We start from the raw sequence: 23276 nt of genomic DNA, 5'->3' as shown, positions 1-23276 counted from the left end.
CCCCCCCCCCCATTTCCCCAGACCTAAACCAACAAAAACAAGCCAACCCCATGAATAGCTCTTCCCAGCTTCCTGCACATTGAATATGTATGTTAAAGGACGAGGAGCCAAGATTCGCTCTGTTTTGCTTTGCTTGGAATATTTTTGCCCATTTGATATATGAAAGTCAGGGGCTATGCCAAGGAGAGGCTGGTGAGCTGGCCAGTGCGGAGATTGCTGCTGATGGCTCACAGTGGTGTGCAAAAGCAATGTGTCCAACTGTGTAAACAATGCTTCCTGCACCTACCAGTAGGGTTCAAAAGGTTTGCAGGGAGAGGAAAAGCACTCTGGGGCCATGAGCAGAGGCTGCCTGCTGCATTCAGGCTGTGCCTGGCAGCTGGGGGGTGGGAGTTGGGCATAACTTGGGGACCCCCAAAACGTGGAGGTATCTCCATAAATGTGGGCTCTTGGAAGTTTTTGTCTTTATAATTTTTGTATTTTTTTTGATAGGAGATATTATTTGTGCCACCTCGTGTGCCCTGCCAAGCATGGCTCCTCTCGAGCACTCTGTAATCCTCTTACTTTCATTCACATCTATAAGCAGCCACATCTCTGCTTTTCTAAGCCACTGTGGCAAGTTTATTTTGCCACTTAGCTGCTCTCCCTTCTTTGTGGAGGTGGCAGCTGATGGCCTGCCCTTTCCTCCCTGTTAGGTGAGCAGTAAAAACTCGCCCAACTTCCTCCTGCTTCAAGCAAAGCCTTGAGCCCTGGATGTGATACATTCCCAAAGTGCACAGATGAGATGTGTCTCTCTTTTAATCTCACCCAAGTTTAGACATGATTATCCAGGAAACCATGGCCTGAAGATGACTGGTCCCAGACAAATGGTTTAGCTTGGTAACCATTCGTAGGCCACTGGCACATTATTGTTTTATTGTCCATCCCATGAAGCTCTTAGTGTGCATGATAATAAAAATCTTGTAGAAGTTTAAATTGGAGTGAGGCTCAGGGATCAGGCTTAGCTGTGATCTGAGGTCTTGGATTCTCCTATCAAATCATGTCACCTTTGCTAATAACTGAAACACTGACCCTGAAACTTGAGCGGCTTTCCTCTGTCATTCCTCCAATTTCCTAAAATCTGGAGCTTTTATTCTGTGCGCTACAACTCTTAAGGAGCAGTGTGATTCATAAAGGATTTGATCCTGCATGGTTCTCAGCTATTCTGCTCTAAGCTGGTTCTTGATTTCTCCCATTTTAGCACCTTCAACCCCAGCTACTCCCTGCAGCCCAAACCATGACGACAGTGGATGTGGGGCAGGGGCTGGGGGAAGCATGGCGGGGAGCTGGGAAGGTCCCTGGCCCAGGGAAGTGATGGAGTCACCATCCTTGGAGGTGTTCAAGAAAAGAGTAGATGTGGCACTAAGGGATGTGGTTAGCAGGCCTGGTGGGGGTGGGCTGATGGTTGAATTAGATGATCTTAGTGGCCTTTTCCCACCTTAATGATTCTATGAGGGGTGTGAGGTGCTCAGTGAAGGGCTTTGTGTTACACACCAACCTTGGAAAGGTACCAAGGTAGCATCATCTATACTCTTCTAGTTTTTTAGGTGATCTTCTTGTTTAGAGAGTGACCTTTCTGAATAGCTCTGATTGGTAGAGACAGAAACACTATTTCCCCATGCTGTCCTGTGCACCAGGCTGGCCTCCTTCCATTCCCCTAAAATCTCTTCAGAGTTGTAGAACTGGAGAGAGCACTGTTGTAATTTTCTGTAGTCTTGCCAAGTTAGAATGGGATTAAATGCTCTCAAGGTCTCTGGACTATCACTTTACCCAAAACATCCATCCCAAGCATTCAAAGAGGCATAGAGACTCTGCATAGCTATTTATTTTAAATGCCTTATTAAAATTTCATGAAAACAGGAAGTCAGGGGAAAAGAATAGATTGCAAGAATGATGAAATTCAGGGCTTTGTCATTTTTAGCTCAACAACACACAACAATGAAGGAAAAAAAAAAAAAAAACACAAAACAACCACCAACCAGCACATTCAATTGTAAGTAAGGGATATTTTCACAATCCTTCCAAGGCTGCTAATAGCATAATTTGTCATTGGCTAGGGAGTTCATGAACTAAGAATGAAACTGGATTTATTTAATTTTTTTTTGCTTAACTTATTACACAATTTCCATTGTTTGGGATTTGTCACCTTAACGTAACTGAAAGCTGTAGTTGAACCTCACAAACATTAAGACTTTTTTTGATACTCTGTTGTATTTTTTTTTTCTTTTTTTCTCTCTTGGCAGTAATAAGTATTGCAGCACCACATCGTGACAGTGCTGCAGCTCTTCTGTCCCAGTACCTTTCTAGCTTTTCCATTCTTGAGTATATCTAATCAGCAGGATAATAGGGGGCAGGAACAAAGCCTGGTTCTTCTGAATATTGATTATGTGCAAAGCATCTTCATGATTTATCTGCTAGAGAGCATTTTTCTTAGATGTAGCTCATGTCTTTGAAGAAATATCCTCTGCTGAAAATACGTGAATGGGAAGCACTGTTTAGACAGGCTGTGTTATGAAGGGATTTAAGGTTAGGTCTGTGGAGTGGTGGAGTTTTCTCACTGTTGTAGGGTTTGTGTGGCAGGCTCTCCACTGGTCCTGTGGTGCCCATGGGCACTCGTGGGACATCCCAAAACTGCGAGGCTGGATCTGTCCCACTGTGTCCATCCCACTGAAAACTGGAAAGAAGTTAAAACTCTGATTAGCCTCTTGCTGCAAGGACAGCATCTGTAGGGATCACAGCTAGGGCATCTGCTGGTGCATAATAAGGCATAACTGTGGTAGTTAGTGGCAAAGTAAGATTTCACTTGCCAATGTCAGATGAATCCTGTCAGTGTATATCACTGTGAGCACATGGCTCAGTGTTCCTTATGGTATGCACCACTCCATACTGGAACAAATATAATGAGCCAAAAGCCTTGGAAGCCCTTTGTAATAGCTCTTGCTGCAGTCTCAGCTGTGTTTGTTCTTCCATTATTCCAGGTGTAAAAATCATATTCAGATGTGATGAGGATTATTGCTGGTGGGTTAATTGGCTGATGAAGTGTGTGTGTGTGGTGCAGGGAGCCCAGGGTGACCTTTCCCTTGTTATGGCCAGCTGGGCAGCTGTACCCTGATAGGAAAAGTTTCTTAAATTGTATTTTTATAGTTTTGCTGTTTTGCAGGACTAAAAGTTCTTGTGTGCTAACTCATAGCATCCATAAGAGCTGCTGCAAAATGCCCCTTTTAAGCTTTGAGAAAGTGCAGTGATAATCACTGGGAGACTTCTGCATAGCAGAACACGTGCGGATGGGTCCATGCCTGCCTGCTCTGCTTATCCTGCTCAGTGCCAACATGTCACAGGTGCACACCACCAGGGACAATGCAGCAAATGTAATTGGGAGGCAGGTGGTGGACTGCTTGGACTCCATCACACGTTCATCCCAAGGTGTGCTTGTGCATCTGTTAGAAAGTGAAGTCATTTTTTTTTAATTTTTTTTTTTAATTCGGTTCATCCGAACTGCAGGAAAAAAACATTTTCCATCTCCTCAGTGCATAAAGGGAAAGTTACCAAAGGTCCTCGGAGATGGAGTATAACCCAGGGCGGTGGCTGCTGAGCTCAGGGAAAGGAGTGGGGTGAAAGAGCAGGGCTGGAGGTGTGTGCGGGAGCAGCCTGGTGTTTCTAAGAAACTTGTCAGAGCTTTTTCCTCCTCTGCTATCACTGTAATATCAGCACAACCTTTTCCTTTTCAGATAGCAGCCTTTTGTGCTCAGACCAGGCTGCTCGCTCGCGTGTGTTCAGGTTCTGCTGTGCTTTCCGGAGCTGGGCTCTCATTATGGGAGCTGTGTTGCATCTGCTCTGAGCTCAACCTGCAGTGTTTATTCTGTCCCTAAAACAAGGAAAGGACCCCAAATGCTCATACGCTGCCAGGGAGCCTGAAAATCTTCCAGAACCAAACAGCAGTGATCTCTGGGGTGGAGTATAAAGCCTGTAGTGCAGCATGCAGAATCTGCCTATAGGTAAGGGCAGCCAATGCCAGCCTTGGCCAAAACTATGGGGAACGGGATTTAAATGAGTACTCATGCGAAGCTGCTGACACATGAAAACAAACAGCACGGCGCTGCAAAAATGCACGTAGGTTTTAGTGCCCTTTGGTGGACAAAATGTTGCTTTTATACGAAGGATATGTAAACAAGGCAGAGAGCATTAAATATATATTATATATACACATAGCACCTATTGAGTGTGGGATGCTTCAGAATTCCTAGGAGAGGATTTTCCTTCGCTGGCTCAGTGGCCAAGCACACCGCTCGGCTCTCCTTTTGGTGCAGTGTTCAGGTGTGCTCTGCAGATCCATGGGGGATTTGCTGGGATGCTGCCCTCGCTGTGCTGTGCCCTGCCTGGCAGTTTGCAGACTTTGTCCTCCCCCAGTGCTGCGGTGACTTCTGCTCACTGGCAGCATCTCCGAGCTGACAGAAAGCATGACAGAAAGCTAACCCGCAGCGAGTGCTTTCTGTCTCCCAGAAGAGTGTTGCACTGAGAAACAGTTTGCAGAGGACGGAGGCAGAGATCTGGTTTCATTTTTGGTTGGCTACTCTGGTTTCTAGCTGTAAGTCCTTATCAGTGGAGTCATTGTGTAGTTGCTCATCAGCAGAGAACTGCAGGCAAACACTGTGTCATTGCTTCATCCCATGTGGTTTTATTTATCGTGACTTCTGAACCTCATGGAGCGGGTTGCGTTGAGTGGCTTGGCTCCTCGTAGATTGCAGCTTGAGGTTTTGGACTTCCAAAAAATAAAATAATGTGAAATAACAAAGTAAAATGAAGTAACTTAAAATGGAAAAAAATCAAGTATCAGTGGTATTAGAGAACCAAAATAGAATAACTAAGGTTGGAAAAGAGCTTCAAGGTCATCTAGACCAACTGTCCACCTACCACCAATATTACCCACTGAACTGTATCTCTATGTACCACATCTCCACGGTTCTGGAGCACCTCCAGGCACAGTGACTCCACCACCTCCCTGGGCATCCGGTTGTAGTGCCCAGCCACCAAGAAGAAATTCCTAATAAATGAGTTCTACAGTTGTACTTTGGAGTGATCTAGGACAGCTGATGGAGATTGACATTCCAAGTTACATGAGTGTTGTAAACGTGTAAAGAATCCTTTATAAGATTAGCTCTGTTTGCCATGGTGCACTTTCCAAATTAGGACAGTGTGGAGCAGATTGTGAAACGATGATTTACATGACTTGAGGATTTTGCTCCCTGTAATTAAACACGATGGCACTTCCTCTTGGTTTCCTTTAAAATGCATTTTGAAAATGTATTTAAATGTATGTATAAATGTATTTAAAATACAGGCTATATCCAAAAGAATAAAAATATCCAGCAGAAAGTGCACTATTGAGTTTGAGTAAAATACAGCTAAACATCTTTAGAACTCAGAATTCTAAAGATAGAAATAAATGTTAAAATTACAACTAATAAAAATATGCAATATACCTTTTTTTTTTTTTTCTGGCAGTAAAGCGAAAACATTGAGTTTTGTTGGCTCGTTCTTCCTTTTGCGAAGGATTTAGTGCTGTGCTTTTACATAGCTGCGTGATATACTGCAGTGAAATGCACAGAAATTCAGTTTTAGATATGAGTTGTAACATCTAGTAAATTTTATGTTGAGAAATTTAGAGTGTGCCAAATGGCCAGCAACACGGACAAAAGAGTAACATGAATAGGTTAGAGAATTATTAGCCTCTAATAATAGATGATATACTATATATCAAGTAATGAGTACTTACTATCCTGCATTTATCTGTTACACGATGTCCTTCTTAATTACCTACCCCACCACCACTACAGCCGGCAGCTGGTACAGCACTGCAAAGCTCCTTCCTTTCTGCCCAGTAAAATAGAAGTTTCCCAAGCATCTCTTTTGTGGACAGTAGTTTCCAGGGGAGGTTGTCTTACTGACATCTGTCCCAATGTGTTTCAAGCTGGTGGATGGCAGAAGTACCTGTTTACACCCAGCATGGATCTTCCCCCTCGATTTTGGTTCTTTCTGCTGTTTGTTCAGGTGAGGAGCAGATAAAAATTAGGCAATTATATAAGGCTGTTGTGTTTAATTGTATTCATAATGAGTGTTCGCCATCCCTAATTTGACAGTGTGGTATAATGTGGGGAGGGCAGGCTTTTAACCTTGTTTCCAAGGAAATGAAACATGTACCATCCCACCCTCCTGTGTGATGTCTCCCAACAACCTGTGAGCTCCTTGCCAGGGGTTTTGGAAGGGGAGTGGCAGCTCAAGTGATAGAATCATAGAATCACAAGGTTGGAAACGACCTGTAAGATCATCTAGTCCAACCGTCTTCTCATTACCATTGCTACCACAAACTAAACCATATCTTGTAGCTCCTCAAGTGTACTGTGGAATAGAATCATAGAATTGTTAAGGTTGGAAAAGACCTCTAATATCATCTAGTCCAACCCATCTCCTCCACTAACCATGTTGCTCAGTGCCAGATGTACATATTTCTGGAACACCACCAGTGGCTGCACTACCTCCCTGGGCAGCCCCGTCCCAATACCTGACTGCTTTTTTTGAGAGAACATTGTTCCTAATATTCAACCTGAACCTCCTCTGGTGCAACCTGAGGCCATTCTCTCTCATTCTGTCACTGTTATCAGGGAGAAAAGGCCACCCCCCTGCCTCACCACAATCTCCTTTGAGAGAGGAGAGCAATAAGGTCTCTCCCGAGTCTCCTTTTCCTCAGAAGTGCTACCAAAGCCTTGCATTTTGCAGAAAAACTTCAGCCTGGTCACAACCTTGAACTGCCTGATGGGATGAGCAGTAGTATAAATTCCCATACCCCAGTTCAACACTCAGTTCTCCCCAGCTTAAAACTTGTACAGGCAGCGTCCTTGTTTTGTGAAACCAAAGCACTGCTGAGCTCTTAGGTGTGCAGCATCACTTGTGCACAGCCTTCCTAGTGCCCTGTACCAGAGCTGCTCTGCTCCTGCCCTCCTCCCTCCAGCCGCTCCTGAAGCTGGCAGCACATTAATAAAAAAATGTAAGTTTTATGGGACAAAGTAAATAAGGCAATTCATATATCATCCCTAAGACACACAGAAATGAGGCAGAGAAAAATAACCATCCGATATTTTATATAGGGTTATTTCCATGAGTCAGCTCATTTTCAGGTTTCTGGGCTTCCAGCTGCAAGCTCTGCTGTGTTGGCTTATCTTCTACTGGAGGCCTGGCATGTGCCAGAAGTAGCTTATAATTGGCTGTGTTTCCCCTTTGTAAATGGTAATAATAGAGCCTTTATCAGCGGAGAATGGCTAAAAATTTGGATGTCTTTAATTTCATCACAACTCGTAATTTTTTCAGGCTCAACCTTACATGAATAGATCTCAGAGCTTCTTGCTTGAGTTGCTAAGCTGACAGTGCAGTGGATCATTTTCGTAGGTGGGGTATTGAACTGCCCTTCATATGTTCCCTGAGCAGTCCCCCTGGGGCTGAGTTCATCCTTTAACCCTTATAGCATAGTTTTTGTTAACCTTCAGGCTGCGGGATGCTGCAGTTGTTACTTGGCTGAGAGAGGAGAAGGCATTTCTGGCGGCTCCTGTTTATTCCAGGGCACAAATGCAAGGTATTTCTGAAGTATTTTAATTCACTTGAGGTTTTCAGTGAACTCAGCCTTCTGCACTCCGCCTGAGATTGCTTCCTGTGGATTTCAGAATGACTAAATTTAACCGGAGAGAAAAAAATGGAAAAAAAAAAAAAACCCAACATTCAGAATGATTTCTGAAGACAACTATGCAAGCTTTATGGAAAATGAATTTTAAATTTGTACATGATAGAAGAATCTGGTTGATCACTGACACGGGAGAGATGTTACAAGATTCATTTGGCCATTCACAACTTGAATTTTGAACAGGCTCTGTCAAGCTACTAAAAAAAATCATATGAAAATGCATTACTTGATGCATTCAGATCACAAATATATTTGAGAGAAACTGAGATCTGCACGTAGGTACCCTGTGAATATCCAGCTCAGGTTGGATATTAGGGAAAATTTCTTCTTGGAAAGGGTGGTAAGATATTGGAACAGGCTGCTCAAGGAGGTAGTGGAATCACTGTGTTGGTTGATGGGTTGATGGTTGGGCTGAAAGATCTTAATGATCTTTTCCAACCTGAATAAGGCTTTGATTTCATGTGTTTAATATATTTTGGGTGGGGAATTCATTGTCTGCCAGCACTGACAGATGTGGGGGATGGAAGAGTGGGATGGGAGCAATTTGCAGTTCTTAGTGGGAATTAGTGGCACAACTATATTATAACAATCATAATTAAGCCTTGTTCTTGAACAGTGCCATTTCTCCAGGGATCTCAAGGCAATCTGTCAAATTTATGGGGAGATCCTAGGGAAAGCTATGAGCAAAGCCCAGGGCTCCTGCATGTGTTGAGAGCTGCCCTATTCTTCCATAAGAGGAACCTGTATGAGGAGCACCAGAGCTGGGCCAAATCAGTGCCCTGAGCAGGCAGAGTGCCACTGAGGGATGTAGGTGGGGACACAACAGAAGGGTATTTCAGCTGCAGTTTGAGCTTAAATGAGCTTCAAATAGTGCTGGGAAAATGCATGTTCAGGCATCGTGTAACCTTTGGAAAGTCATGGCTCCTCCCAACCTGTGCTGTCAGTGTGGTGATATTGCAGAAGGATTTGTGAAGATGGATTTTTCTTCTTTTTATGCAAAGAGAAGGAAAAATTGGGAAATCTTGAGGGATGTGGGATGTCCACCGTAATGTAAAGTTTTGTTCATCAAGGTTGAAGTCCTTGCCAGAAATAAATGCTCTACTTTATCTCAAAACTTGAGTTTGTGCAAGAAATATATAGGGATTTTTTTTTATTATTATTATTTTTGGTGATGCGATAAGATGATCAGCAGTACCTGTTCTGCTTAAATTCCATGGAGTTAAAAAACCTGTGCAATTAAATATTCCTACCCTGCTTTGAGATCTTCAGAGGCAAGGCCCCTGTGAGCTCAATACAATGAATTAGCCTCCTCCACCAAGCTGATTTGAACTTTCCACGCAAGACAAAGAACATATTACATTATTGGCCTGTTTGTTCCCTTAGCTAGTTCCACAAGTTTGTGTGGCCTGATGAAAAACTGAACACATCCTCTTGGCTCTGTAGACAGAGTGGAGTGCACAGTGAGTTTTTGATCTAAGTGCCTGCAGAGGATGACAAAGTATTTAAAAGACAATTGGACTTATATTATTGAGTACGTTTAAAGTAAAACCTTAAACAATTGATTCGGTGTTTTACAGGAACCAATAGAGTTTAAAAAAAGAATGGCTGTGTGCTGAAAAGCATAGCTCCAGGAAAAATCCCTATATTTGCACTGAATAGCTCCTCCCTTTCATAAAATTGTTAAGGTTGGAAAGATCATCAGCCCATGCCTGTGATCACCCTAGACCATGTCACTCTGTGTGACATCTGCCCTTTTCTTGAACACCTCCAGGAATGGTGACTTCACTACCTCCCCAGGCAGGGAGCAAGAGAAGTGGGAAGGGTAACACAGTTCTTGGCCTCTGCTGTTAGCTCCAGGCTGTGCATTTGGCTCAGTGATGGGCAAAAGGATGGTTTTGGGTGTGCGTGGAAGAGCTTGCCTAGATGAAATGGGTAGTGCCAGCACTGCTCTGTATGGGAGCACAGCATTGTAGAAGGAGCTGGCTTACTGCTGCCACACAGAGCCATGCCAGCCCATGGGCATTGCCATCCGTCAGCACTGCTGGCGTTCCCAGCAGCCACGGGCAGGGCATCTCGGGTATTCCACCAGAACTGGGACAGTTGGCAATCCTCACTCGTGTGCAGACTGTGTGAAATACACACCATTCCCCAGAGCTTACAGGCGCAGTTACAAACGAAGCAAAGATGGCAGGAATGACATTCCCTTGCTAATTATAGTGTGTTCCCATCTGTATATTTGGTGTTATGTCACCAACTCCAGCCTGCTTTTTGCTAGCAGGAAAATACTGCTGCAGGTTGGCACAAAAGGCACCGGACTTTGAGTAATGTTATATTTACTTTGTTAATGAGGATGAAACATCAACTGTTCTATTTTAAAGGGATATTGGTTGGAAATCTGAGAACATGTTGGCTAGGGTGCTTTTTGGATCGCTCAACAGCCCACGTTTAAAAAGCACTTGGGTGTGGGTAAACCAAACACAGTGCAGTCAAGGTATATAGTCCTTATTTGAGATGTGCAATTTGCTCCTTTAAGGTTTCACCCTCCAGAGGAGCTCGTGGGGCCCCTTGTCCTTGCTTGTGGCTGCATTGGTAAGCCTGGTGCGTGATAATAGAGGGCTGAGGTTCTTAATTAGGGCAGCAATGGGAGCTTCCAAATCTCATATGATTAGAGACTTCTCATAACTTTTACATTTATTATAAAGTCTAATTAGCATATTTCTTACTTTAATGTCTGTATTGCCCAGTTCAGTGTTGGAAATCCAAGAATGAGAACACTTTGCTAGAAGTTGAAAGCCATTAAATGAAAATAGACCAGAAACAGAAGTGAAAGTGGATGCCCCTAATTTAATCCACCAGTTTGGCTAAAAACAATGAACCAAACATAGATGAAACAAAGAAGCACCAGAAGTGATATCAAGCAAACTAAAATCTGAAAAGTATCCATCTGCCTCATTGTGACTGAGATGGAATGAAAACAAAATATTGATTATCTACAGTTTTGAGCCATCCCAAGTGCAGAAGCACCACAGGTGTATCTCTGAGGATGAGCACCAGACGTAGAGCTCCTCTGCCTGGTGCAGTGGAGCCATGCAGCTGTCCAATGGTTTTAGGGGTGAGCAGCTGAAACACGAAGGCCTTGGTGTCTGCTGAAGTCAAGGAGGATTTTGTACTGGCAGAAATAGGCTTTGGTTCCTTGTCATGCGGGAAGCCGTTGGTGGAGCATGAACTTAACAAGTTCACAACTTAACAAGTCCTAGCCTAGTGTCTGGGCTACCAGAATAGATTTTTTTCTCAAATACCCCAAAACACGGCATGCTTTTTTCAATTTTTTCTCTCTTTGCACCCATTAACAATGAAGGTAGTCCCAGAAAACACCTCACAAGGAAGCAACCAATGCTCCCTGTTATGAAAGCAGTATCCCACTGTCTTGCGTATTAATTGCATGCCCACAGAGGACTGTAGAAGTTAAATCTTCTCTGCCTTGCATGATAATTTTCACTGCTTTCATTTTTGGGAGCTTTCTCCAAGTTTCTGAAAGGCTTAGCGCAAGCTATGGAGGCTCCACCTATTTCTTGGCCCCATAACCCGTGAGCAGTTCAGCTGAGGCAAGGGGATTTGTGTATAATGATTTGGAAAAGTTGTGAGTATAAATAGAAAGGAATTTGAGATGTTTTTTTTCCCCTTGGTAATTCAACACTCAATAGCTTACCCTTCCACCTAGCACATAAGGTGCTGTGCCGCAATGGTGGAAAGAATTTGTGGAGTTTCAGACCAAGGAGGTTTGTAAGCCAGTTTTTTCTCTGGCTTGCTCTCTTTAAAATCTGATAATACCACCTCCCATGGGGACAAGCAGAGCATGTGTGGAGGACGTTACAGATTTTCACGGGATTCCTTCACCAGGAACATTTCCTTCTCTTTGTCATAGGTGGTCAGGGCAGCTCTCTTACCTTCTCTTATACACAGCATGGAAAGGGCAGAACAGTGATGTAAACATTCAGCCTGGCCTTTCCCTTTTCATTTTTCTCCTTTCTCTTCCCAGTAGTCACTGAGAGCACACGTTGAGTCTGCTCTGAGCTCAAACCTCAGCCCTCCTTCCCCTTCTGCATCCCACAGGAATACTGGTCATGGCACTGGGCTCAGCACTTCACAGCTCATGCTCCATAGCAATGGCTCATTGGCATGAGGTCAGTCCTGGGCCAGGCAGCCCAAACTCAAGGCTTTGAGCTGGGTAGAGTGTAGCAGGAGTCTTGCTCTAAGGTTTCTTTATGTGGTTGACAACCCTGCTCACTGCAGGAGGTTGAAATTGGATGATCTTTGAGGTCCCTTCCAATCCAAGCTATTTGAGGATTCTGCAGTCAACAAGAGCACGTATTCGTGTACTTGCATTGATGGGAGTTTGTTGTATGGTTTCATTTTTGTGCCTCCATTTTACTGCGCACCATGACATTTGGGCATGAAGATTTACCAATCAGGCCCTTGGAATGGTGTTTAAAGAACCTTCAACAATTTCTGTAAAAACCTGACTAAGTATTTGTTATATTTAGAGGCAATTCTACTCATTGTCTCTTCACACAAGTAAGCTTTTCACTGACCTAGATTTTGCTATTCCATTTTCCATTTGCGATTCCACGTTACATTTGCATGGAGGCAAAGCCTTTTGTCTCCTCTTGTTCTCTTACACTTGTTTTTTATCCACCGGCCAAAAACCACACTCGCTGACCTTTGATGCAGCAACCAGCTTTGCTGGAAATGATCGTATCGTGGCTTCAGACTGGAACTGAAGAGCTGTTGTAGATGATGAACCCTTGAGCTGAACAGAGCTGGAGGAGCAGCCAGCAGCAGGAGAGCATGCAAAGGGAAAAGGTTGGCGTGTTTTCCAGCAGCAGCAATTTGCAGAGAGAAAGGGAACGTGGGACAGAGTCAGAAACTGGCTTCCTTTCAGTTGAAAGGATTTGTCCTCTCCCTGGACGTATATTACAACTATCACCAAAGGCACAAAACTGCACTGCGGTTTTAATTCTGCTCTCAGTTTTAACATGTCATTAAAGAGATACCTGTATTGACAGGAAGAGTTGTAACGCTTTTGGGGAGTTGTTATTATCGTATTACATAACAAGGGTGTTTATTGCTGTAGTGCCTTAGGGCCGAATTTATAAACGCTGTGGATGGATTACATGGGTGTTATGCTGCACATAAGCATTTTGCTCTCTGTTTGTGGTGAAATCCTGCACACTGGACAATGCAAACAAATTAACATTATCAGTGCAAACCTGTCTTTTAAGTGAGTTCTCCCTGCTGATGCTATTTGTCCAACTTACCCCAACTCTACATCTCTTGTTTCTACCGTGCTCAAAAATGTTTTTACTAGCACATGTTAACCAAAACCTCTTCCTTTTTGGAGGGGAAAAAAAAAAAAAAAAAAAAAAAGAAGGCAGGCATGTTTAAAAATGCATTTGATCCGACTAGCTCGTGTATTTTTAAACACGGCTGTGTTATGTTTAACAGCGTGTTAGCATATGTCACTCTGCTTGTTCCTGCAGAGTGCTGACAGCAGTGCCCTTGTCGCTCTGCAGAGCCCGCAGGAGGCAGCGGGTCCCCTCTGCACCCTCATTTGTGGGCAGTGTGAGGGTGCTGGGCATTGCATGGTGTGCCTTGTCCACGAGCTGCACACCTCCCTGCTGTTTCAGCCCGTGCTGAGCAAACGCCTGAATGATTCCCACATGTCCTGGGACTGCATCAGTGCCATCAATGGGCAAACCTGGCATAGGCAGTGTACCAATATGTGCTCCATGCCTCTCCATCAGCTTGTCCGTGTTCTTAACTTTCACGTCCTGGCACCCCCATGAAACAGCAGAGTTTTTCTTCTCTGCACACCAGTTCTACAGGATCTGCTCACTGGGCATGGTTGTGCTCTTTGCGGAGCTGAAGCTGTCCTTTGTATTTTTAGCATTTACCCAATGGTCCCAAGGGAAAATCATTTTTTTCCCCTGCTCCCAGGGCATGGCCAGACACACCGCTCTGCCCGTAGCTGCTCAGGGTCAAGTTGTTGCTGGCCCCAGACCATTTCATTCAGATGCTTCATAGCAGGATGGGTGGGGAGGCTGTGCCCAGGGAGTGGATGCTCGGCTATTTTCTCCCTGTGAGATGGGCTCCCAGCCCTTTGCTCTTGCAGATCCTGAAGGGGCCTCTCAAAAGGAGCGCCAGAGCAGTGTGCTTTCTCTCTGGTGTGGGTGGGATGCTGTTTTCTCTCCCCCTTACTCCAGCTCAGAGAGTCAGCTGTGCTGCAGAGCGTAATTAATGCAGTGGGATTCAGCCCATCCCTGACAGTAGGGCTGATTGGCATTAGGTCCTTTGATTTCTCTGGAGGCATCATAATATTTTAAACTTATTATTAATTACAAGTGTATTAATCTCTGTATAGTAAGAAAAGTATTTCAAAATGTTATAATTTCATCTCATCTGAATCCACTGGGAAAAAAAAGTTGCTTTGGATGAGCAGAGCAACTTTATAGACGGTGTGCGTCATAACCAGGTAGATTTTCCCCAGTTCTGTTTCTACCTAATATTAAGGGAAGATTAAGAATAACTGAGTAAACAGCTGTAAAAACTCACATTAAAAATTTGCAGTAAATGAGAAGAGGAAAATTTCATTAGAGGCATAAATCGTTGCAACTGAAAAGCACACAACTTATTATTATACTGACAGTCACCCTTGGAAAAAAAAAAAAAAAGTTTTTACACAAAATGTTTTCTCAGGCAGAAAAAAAGAAAAATAAAATAACCTTTAATATTTTGAAATATAGAATTAATTATGGTAGGGAGTGATCCCGATCCCACTGAAGTCAACTGCAGCATTCTTTATGACATTACAGGATTGTGCCGCTATTAAGAAATAATAAGGAAATGAGATACTTTAAAGAGAGGGTTTTAAAATGAACCAGCTCTGTTGGCCTCTTTTGTAAAAATACCTTAGAGCCACTTTTATCAAGTCAAAAGGTTCATTGAAAAGAGAAATTAAAAGATGCCGCTCGCAGAGCCTGGCAAAACATGAAGTTCGCAATAAATATCTCTCCAATCCAATTATAACATTCAAATCAAGGAGGAAAAAAAAAATCAGAAATATAATGAAAGCTTTCTTTCTACTGAAAAAGTATACCTCGTGTGTCCAGACCTAAGGGAATTTCCAAGTCAGCATTATAGTTGGGAAAAAATGTAATGTAAATGAGAGTGAAATAATCAAATTTTTCTGGTGGAAATAAGTGCGGTTGTTTGATGTAATTTTGACACACAGCATAATTTCAGCATCAACACTGAAGTTTAAAGGATCAGTGTGTCTTCATGAGATTTATATACAGAAAAGCCGTTCAACGGGAAAATCTAAATCAGACTTTGGTATGCACATTGGGCCCCCCTAAGACAGAAAGCCTTGCATTATATTAGTTGCAAATAGAAAGATAGAGATGACCCTTTATCAGTAATTTCTAGGCACCCTTTCCACTTGAAAATCCAGCATGATTACGGTATATAAATCACAAGAAATGTGTGAATGTTTTCATGCTCACAAAATCAAACATTTGTTTTATGCCTCTAACTCCAGCTAAGCCATTTACGGATGCACACAGTTCTCTGCAGTGAGCTACACTGGGCTCATATCGCTGTGTTTATTGCAGATGTCATTTTTAATATCACAGGGATATATTCCGAACAATTAAAACAGGGCATGTCTTTGGCATTTTACTCAATCTTGTAGCCTGTGTGAAATGTATTTGTAAATGTGGGTTCATTTCCAAATCGAGACAGATTCACACACCCTCGTAGCCAAACCCAGCAGAAGAACCAACAATTAAATGAAGCCTGAGATCCAGTCCAAAGGAGGCATATACTCAATTTAATTTTTAAATAGCTTAATTAATAGTTTCAGTTCAAGCAAAGAAGTGAAAATTGGTCAAACTATGTAAACATCGGTTAGAAAAACACAATGTCCAGCCAAAGCAGCATAGAAATTCTTTTAAGAATGGTCTTTAAATTTAATTTAAACCTGGTTTTCTACCACCGGTGAAAGCCCCATTCAGACAAGGCTCGAGCCACAAGGAATTACCAATGTATGCTGAGAGTTTATTTAGTCTTTGCTTGTTCCGAGGCTGTGTTTCACTCTGCAGTCATCATTTTCTCCCTGCTGTCAGCGTGTTGTTACCTTTCGGCAGCTTGGAATTCACTGAGAGCCTCCGTGTGTTTTGAAGCTGACTTTAATTGCCAATGGGAGCTGTACGAACGCTACAAAACACACTGCTCACAAATATTTACCAGAATTTTGAAATGGATTGGGATAGACTCCGCTATTGCGCTTCTCGTGTTTGCTTTCTGCAAACATTCAGGTTCAAGTTCTTGTTGACATGGCTGTGGTGGATGGCAACACTTACATAAGTCCCAAGGCCAGGAGCACGCTTTGGTGCCGGAGCAATCGGGGAAGAGAAACACCACCACGTGTCTTACCCAGCCAGGAAGTGCTCACGAGCAGCCCTCAGATAATGGAAGGGAACAACCACTGCTTTGGTGCTAGTTCCTGAATTCCAGGCGGACAAAGTGGCAGAACTCAGAAAACATGTTCTCTCTATTCCAGGGAACAGAGAAAGGGCATTTTTTTACTCAATAATTTTAGCAAGATCTTAGCCTCCAAGATCATAATTAAAACAGCTGAATGTTTTCCTCTTTGTTTGTTTCTTGTTTTGCTTTAATCTGATTACGTTTATAAAATGATAGAAGGATGAAGAGAAACTGTAGGTGATGAATATCAAGATTGGCTCAAGGTTGGTGTTAGCCTAAATTGCTTTAGGAAACTGACATCCCTCCCATCAGCAATTCTTACTGCTACAACAAACTTCATGAGCTTGAGCCTATATCTAGAGCTAGCTAGCTAAGGTGATTATTAAGAGAGTTGGAGGCCAATTTTCAACAAGATTTAAGGAACCGAGACCTGGTGTGGTAAGGGAATTTGGGCAGTCCTCCTGGTGCATTGATGTGTATTGATTGTGAAAAAACCCTGATGCCATGGAAGTCAAAGGGCCGACTGCAGCAGAGCTAGGATTTCTCTTTATATCCTCTTCGTGCCCACAGGTATGGCTATTTTTGGCCGTTGTGTTAATGTGTGCAGCAGAGATGCAAAAACACAGTGAGAGATGACACCTTTTCATGCAAAACATCCAGCCATTGGGGCTGTACAGAGACCCAGATGAACTGGCGTTCTCCAGCTTCTTCCTAAAGTTAAGCACACTGAAGGGCTTTGCTAGGCAAAAGGAAGATGTAGGAGAGGATTTTATAAATGGCAGTTGGGCAATTAATGTTAACCATCAATATCGGAATAGCTTAGATGGCATGATTAACTAGTAAGAGTTTTGAGCTGGCTGGTAATTTTAGATTAAATAGCCAGGCAGCCAGTGACTTGAATATTGATGAATATCCTGTGTTTTATTAATATGCATTCTCTATAAATTAGAGGCTTAGTACACAAAGAAGAAATCTAATGCTCTTGCTATTTTTCATTGCCACAGGTAGAGCTGAATAATTCATAGCAATTAATTTATTTCACTGATTTAGCCTTTTTGTGTGTGTGTTGAGGGGGGGAGCATAAGTAGTCTGCAGGTAATTTTTTTCACATTTATTTATTATAAATAACTCACCAAACACATTTGAAGACTAGCTCTTAGTTACAGTGATTTTTTTTTTTAATTAAATTGAAGAACATGGGAGAAACTTGGGCAGAACTGCAAGCAATCCAGCAGTCATTACAAGAAACCAAGTGAATTTTAAATTGCAAAAAAAGCACAACTAATTGCAAATTAATTGACTGACTGATGTAATTGATTGGTGCAATACCAGTTGTGTTGCATGTTCCTGCTCCTTATTTGATTGTAATTCTTTAGGACCAAGATTTTCTTATAACTTTGTGTGCAGAATTTGCTATCTGTAACAAGTCACTAATGCATTTTAAACGGAGTGGATGGAATGTTGCTCTTTTTGAAACCATGGGAAGCTTTGCCATTGACTTTGTAAGATACAGGATTTCACCTCCTGATGAAAACATTCCAGAAAATCCCTCTTGTGCAAATAGAGCAGTAACACATCCAACCTAAATTACGTTTGGTATTTAAGCAAATCTTCACAGTATCCAAATGCAGTTTTTTATTTCTTAGCTTTCTTAGGTGGGGAGATGGTGCAACTCTTAACTCTGAGATGCAATGCAGCGTGGCTGCATCCACGTCTCAGAGTCACACGGTCACACACAGAGCTGGTAATATCCAGAAACACACGAGGCTGTATGACTGCTGCCTCTCCCTTTTGCTTGTTCTTACAACATACTGCACAGCAGTGAGAGTTGCATAGCGCGCAATAAATCGTTGCTTCATTATGCTCTTGTAGGCTTGTTTAGAGCACCTTCTTCAGTACCAGCTCCAGAGGATTTTCTGTTCTTCCCAGAAATTCCTCTCAGATATAGACTTCTGTTTTGATTTGCTGAGGGAAAAGAGAATCTCCATGTCTTATTTTCAAAATGATTTCTTAGCGCACGCGGCAATTCACATTACAGAGCCTCCTAGGAAAATAATTTGTGTCTGGAGATGATTTTAATTTGTAGGTGGATGACTTTGTTGAGAGGAGGCAAGAGGTTAAAGAAGGGTTTTGTGACTTGTCATTAGCAAATGAAGCTTTCCTTCACTCCTTTCTTCCTTCTTCTCTTCTTGCCATCCTGCCTTTTTCCTTTCCTTCCCTTCTTTCTTTCTTCCACACACAAAAGCTGGCAAGCCATTACCTAACCAGGTTTTGTTGAATTGTCTTCAGCTGTAAAAGAAGCCTACGTACCTCCAAATAAAAAATAGTGTGAGGTCCTTGTTCACTTCATATGCCCTTAGCCAGCCCCAGCCTATGCTTGTGCAGGAAGACGCCAGGCTGACAGAACAAGAATTTTGGGCATTTGGATTTGATTAAAGCAGACGAACACTCTTAAGGAAAAGACATGTTCATTAGTTGTCCTAACTTAGCACCAAGGAGCAGTATTCAGCTTTGCTGATTTTGATAAAACAGTGTTTATTGACTGAAACATCCCAGACTGTAGCTGCAGTGTGTTCGAATGGATGGAGTGGCAGTGTAAGAAATCAGGTGTGTTCACTGCAGTGAGGTTGGGTTTTGCTGCAGCGTCACAAGGTGATTTAGGATCTGATCCAAACTCCTTGGAAATCAATGGAAATGTTACCCTTGACTTTAGTGGGCTTTTGTAACAGTTCCAGTTGGGGCGATAATGATTTTAATAGGGGGAGAATAATTTTCTGGCTTAAAAGATTCAACATTTTGAATTGATAGTCTTGTTTGTCCTGACTTTGTCTGAATGTTTCTGCACATGCCTTGCTCAGGTCAGCAGTCCCATGAAATACAGATTTCTATTTTGTGACCCTACTGAAATTTTGTAGATTATTCTGATGTGAAATTTGAAATCATTTTAAATTTACTCAAAACGTGACCTCCTTCACAAAGAGCTCTCTGAGCAAAAATGGGATGTCTTCAAAGCCTTCATGAAACACAAAAGCCTGTTTTGTGTAATCTGGGGTTTCATTTTGCATACTTCATTGTATCTCAGAGACCTGGATGTACTTATTTGTTCTTATTTGTTCTAAACACTTATAAAGGTCCTAGGAATTGGAGATGTGCTGAGGTACCGGAAAAGACTTTTTCCAGCACCCGCTGCAACTTGAGCCCCCCATAAACATTTAGGACTCAGCGAGAATTGTACCCAAGTCTATTTGATGGTGGTACAGTAGTGACCTTCTACATTGATTAAAGAAGTCACATTGATTGACTTTGAAGGGAGCCACATCCACCTTTCTTCTGCCAAAAAGGCAGTGGCTGCAATGTGAAGCCTCAAGAGTGGGGCATTGCTCCTCCAAGTACATGGAGGACATCCAAGGGGAACTGGATAATGCGGATAATGGGATAGGGTTTCTTCCCTCCTCTCCCTCAAGTACCATATAGCCAGATTTTAGCTGTCCAGAATCAAGCCTTAGAAGACTTTGATAGCAAATTAAAAGCTGATAAAGCTAAGGAAATGAGCTTTTTATAAGTTGCATAGGATGTTCAGCAGTTGAGAGTGTTGGAAAGGACTGGCAGTTTTGATTCTGTAGGGAATTTGAATGGTGATGGGGAACGGCTGATGCTGTGTGGACCGGCACGAGCAACCCAGTGGAAGGGGACGGTGTGGTGAGGAAAAGAACTTTATCCCTCTGGAAAATCCACCTCTGGTGGTTTTCCATGCTGTCATTTTGGGGTGTCTTGTTTAAGAGAGGTTAATAATACCCAGTTTTCCAAAGATTACAATATCTTAACAATATCTGGCATCTTTAAGGCTCCTTTGGTTGGCATTGAGAAATACTGGCATCCAGAATTGTCACTTCTGAAAATCTGGGCCACTGAACCTGATATGAACTATCAGAAACCAGAGATGAGGGAGCATTTCTGTTAGTGAATGTGTAGTAGCTTGAAAACTACAAATCAAAATAATTCACCCTTTTATGTGTGAGTCTCTTTATCTTTGATACAGGAATTGAAAAGCTGTCTAGTTTCCTTGTAGTTTCCATAAGTAAACTGTGTGCAACCCACTAGAATGCTATTTAAGCATTATTTAAAGTGCAGACTTGTTAAGGTCAAGAAAGCTCATCTGTATGCTAAAAAAGAACCGACTGAACCTTACACCTAAAACCAGCCAACAAGAAGGTCTCAAGTTCCACCATTCCCTTCTGACAAGGGTACGGCATGACAAATGGTGAAACACCAAAAGATCAAAGTGCTTTTTCAGGGAGAACAGTAAATACAGAGACAGAAAGACACAAAGTCCTGGTGCAGGTGTCTGCTGCTCGAGAGCAGTCTTCCTCAAACACGACACTGCCAGCCCATTGCAAAGGGATGGGGCAGAACTGCAAGCTGGGAATAATAGCACTGGTACTTTTCAGTTCTGCATGGTGAAAAGAAAGTTTTCCATGCACATGGAAGGACAATGTCACGTGTTTTGCTCATGTGCTAGAATTACTTGCCTCTGTCTGAAGCTATCCTGCCTTTCTGAAGGATTATGCCCCTAAACAGCCACTTTAAAAAGGCTATTCTACATGGTGATAACACAGGGCAGAGGGTGAATGATTAACACCAGCTAAGGTTATTTGTGAGAACCTAGGAAACAATAGCTTCATAAATCATTTGTCTTATTAAATGTAGTTCTTCCCGTGTAATTTGGTCATCATTGGGCAAGCTGTGTTTCAGTACTCTCAAGTGGAGAACCAACTGATGTTAGCTGAAGTTTGTGGAATTGTTGAAAGTATAATAGTAATAAATAGCAGAGTATTAAGAAAAAACAACAAACTAAAGCAAAAACCTTGTTATTTTTCAGCATATTTTTTAGTTTTTTCCTTCTTTCTTAGGATTTTTTTTCCCCACATATTTTTAATCTATTTAAGGTCACTGGCAGTAGCTTTGCTTCTCTTGCCTTCTTCAGCTAGTATGCTGCTATTTTTGTTTGGAACAACAGAGTGGTTTTACAGTAGTTCTCTGGTTGTCTCCACTTTCTGGGGGACAGTAGTTCAGCTTCAGAGCATTTTTGGAGCACGAGGAGATCCACTAGGGAGCTCTCTCCAAAAGCAAATCAGAACTTGGTGGGGCATTCAGCTCTGATCCCAAGGGTGAGCCACGCTACCGTGAAGTTCTCTGGGGTGTATGCAACACTGCTTTGCAAGAGAAGTGCTGTCAACCCACTGTGAGCGCCCATGCCACCCTGGAGTGGAGCTTGTTCTACAAAGAGGATCGAATGCTTTATGTGATGCCTTTTCTGTTGGTGTCTGGCAGTTCTTGCTCCTGCTATTACTCCTTCTTCCACCAAGTCTTCTGGCTCATTATCCTTTCTGTTCATTAACTGTTCCATCTTCTGTAGCTGTTCCTTCTTGTTGCTCTCCTTATTTTTTTTTCTACTTTTATCACGTTTTGTGATCCCTTTTCCAATTTCCAACCTTAGTCTCCCAGAAGACCTGGAGTGGTGACGTCTGGACTGAGAAGAGATCACACTGCTTATAAATCTGCACCATGAGGAGGCCAAAAGTTTCTTCAGCAGCAGGAGGTAAGCCAGGACTGCTGGCGGGTATGAGGACCGGAGAGCAATGTTCCATACATTCAAGAAGAAGAAAGTGGTGCTTTTGAGGAATAGAGACTTTGAAGCAGCATCACAGTTCTCCAGAGAAAGCCCAAAGAGATCTTCAGGTGGGAGCACACCACCCGGCCAGCTGCTTGTTGGGTTTAGCCCAGGGACGTCTGGGGTCTGCACACCAGAGACTGAGAGCTCTTGACTTATCCTAAATTTCCTCTTTGTGGACTTCTGATGTACAGGAATGGCACCAAAAATTCAGTGTACCTGCTTTGCCATAACTTTTCCATACTGCTGACTTTCCCAGGACTACATTCCGTTCAAATTACGGGAACTTAATTACGTGAGGCTTAATTTCAGTTGCTTGGCCAGCTTTAAAAATATATATTCAAATTTGGACCTCAGGGGCAGAATCTGGGGAGCCTCTTTGTCCTTTTGCTTTGTGTTAGCGTAAGTGAGGAAACTATGCCTGTGAATCTCTGCTTTATTACACCTATTCCAAGTCAGTCTCACTTCTGCTGAGACTTCCCAGACTTTCAGCAATGCAAGAGGGGGCATGAAATACCCCTAATATTATAATCTATGCTTCTGAAACAGTGCAAACAAAAGATATTTGTCTCCTGCTTACACGTTTTCTTGTAAATAAAATGCGTTGAGACCAGATATGGCGTTACGCTGATTTTACACCAGAAAAAAAAAAAACATGTATTGTCATTTTACATAGAAATGCTGTGTTGTCTGTATGTATGTTGAGTAAATGTTAACGTGTTTAATTGCAATGTAAAAGAATGGAGAGGGAGAACTGAAGGAGGGACGTGGAAGAGAGAGAAGGTAAAAGGACACAGAAGGGGAATGGTGGGATTGGAGGCTAGTACTGTCAGAGCACTACTGGAGAACTCCTATGATTGGGACTTATTACCTTCCTAACATCTCCTTTCATTATAATCTGCTGCTCAGGTGATCAGTAATGAATGGCCTCCCAGTTTCATTGCTCACTCCCTCTAGAAGCTTTTGCATCGTTTTGCTCCCCTCCCCAAGATCTCTTTTCTTAAGTTCTAAGAAGTTAAGGCACTAGGATTTCACTTTCTGCTGTAGTTGATGTGTTCTTCTGGTATATCTGTGTTGTTATAGCAAGGGTCCCACAGCACTTTGTGTTACACTTCCATCTATCACATTGTGATGATCAAGAATACATTGCAGCTGGTGTGCAAACACTGATGTATATCTGGAGTTGGACACCCACCTCCAACTCGGCAGATTAAAAACCCTAAAAAGAGGCAACAAGGGAGATGTGTTTTGTTTGTGGGTTTTTTTGTTTGTTTGTTTAAAGCTTCCAACCAGCTA

General features: G+C 42.6%; 1 protein-coding gene across 2 annotated transcripts in view; it reads left to right on the top strand.

The window, feature by feature from the left end:
• MAF (MAF bZIP transcription factor) overlaps positions 1 to 22608 on the top strand; it is a 54869-nt gene extending 32261 nt beyond the window's left edge. Inside the window, exon 4 of one of the 2 annotated variants that reach the window (XR_016470608.1) lies at positions 21807 to 22608. The gene's annotated coding sequence lies outside the window, so the exon portion shown is untranslated. The remainder of the gene's footprint in view (positions 1 to 21806) is intronic. The other variant, XM_090149385.1, reaches the window with a different exon arrangement.
• The last annotated feature ends 668 nt before the right edge of the window (positions 22609 to 23276 follow it).

This window comes from Phasianus colchicus, chromosome 13, assembly GCF_987193195.1.
Source record: "Phasianus colchicus chromosome 13, bPhaCol1.hap1.1, whole genome shotgun sequence".
NCBI lineage: Eukaryota > Metazoa > Chordata > Aves > Galliformes > Phasianidae > Phasianus > Phasianus colchicus.
The sequence above is the reverse complement of the archived record's forward strand: the minus strand, read 5'-3'. Positions and strand labels throughout refer to the sequence as shown.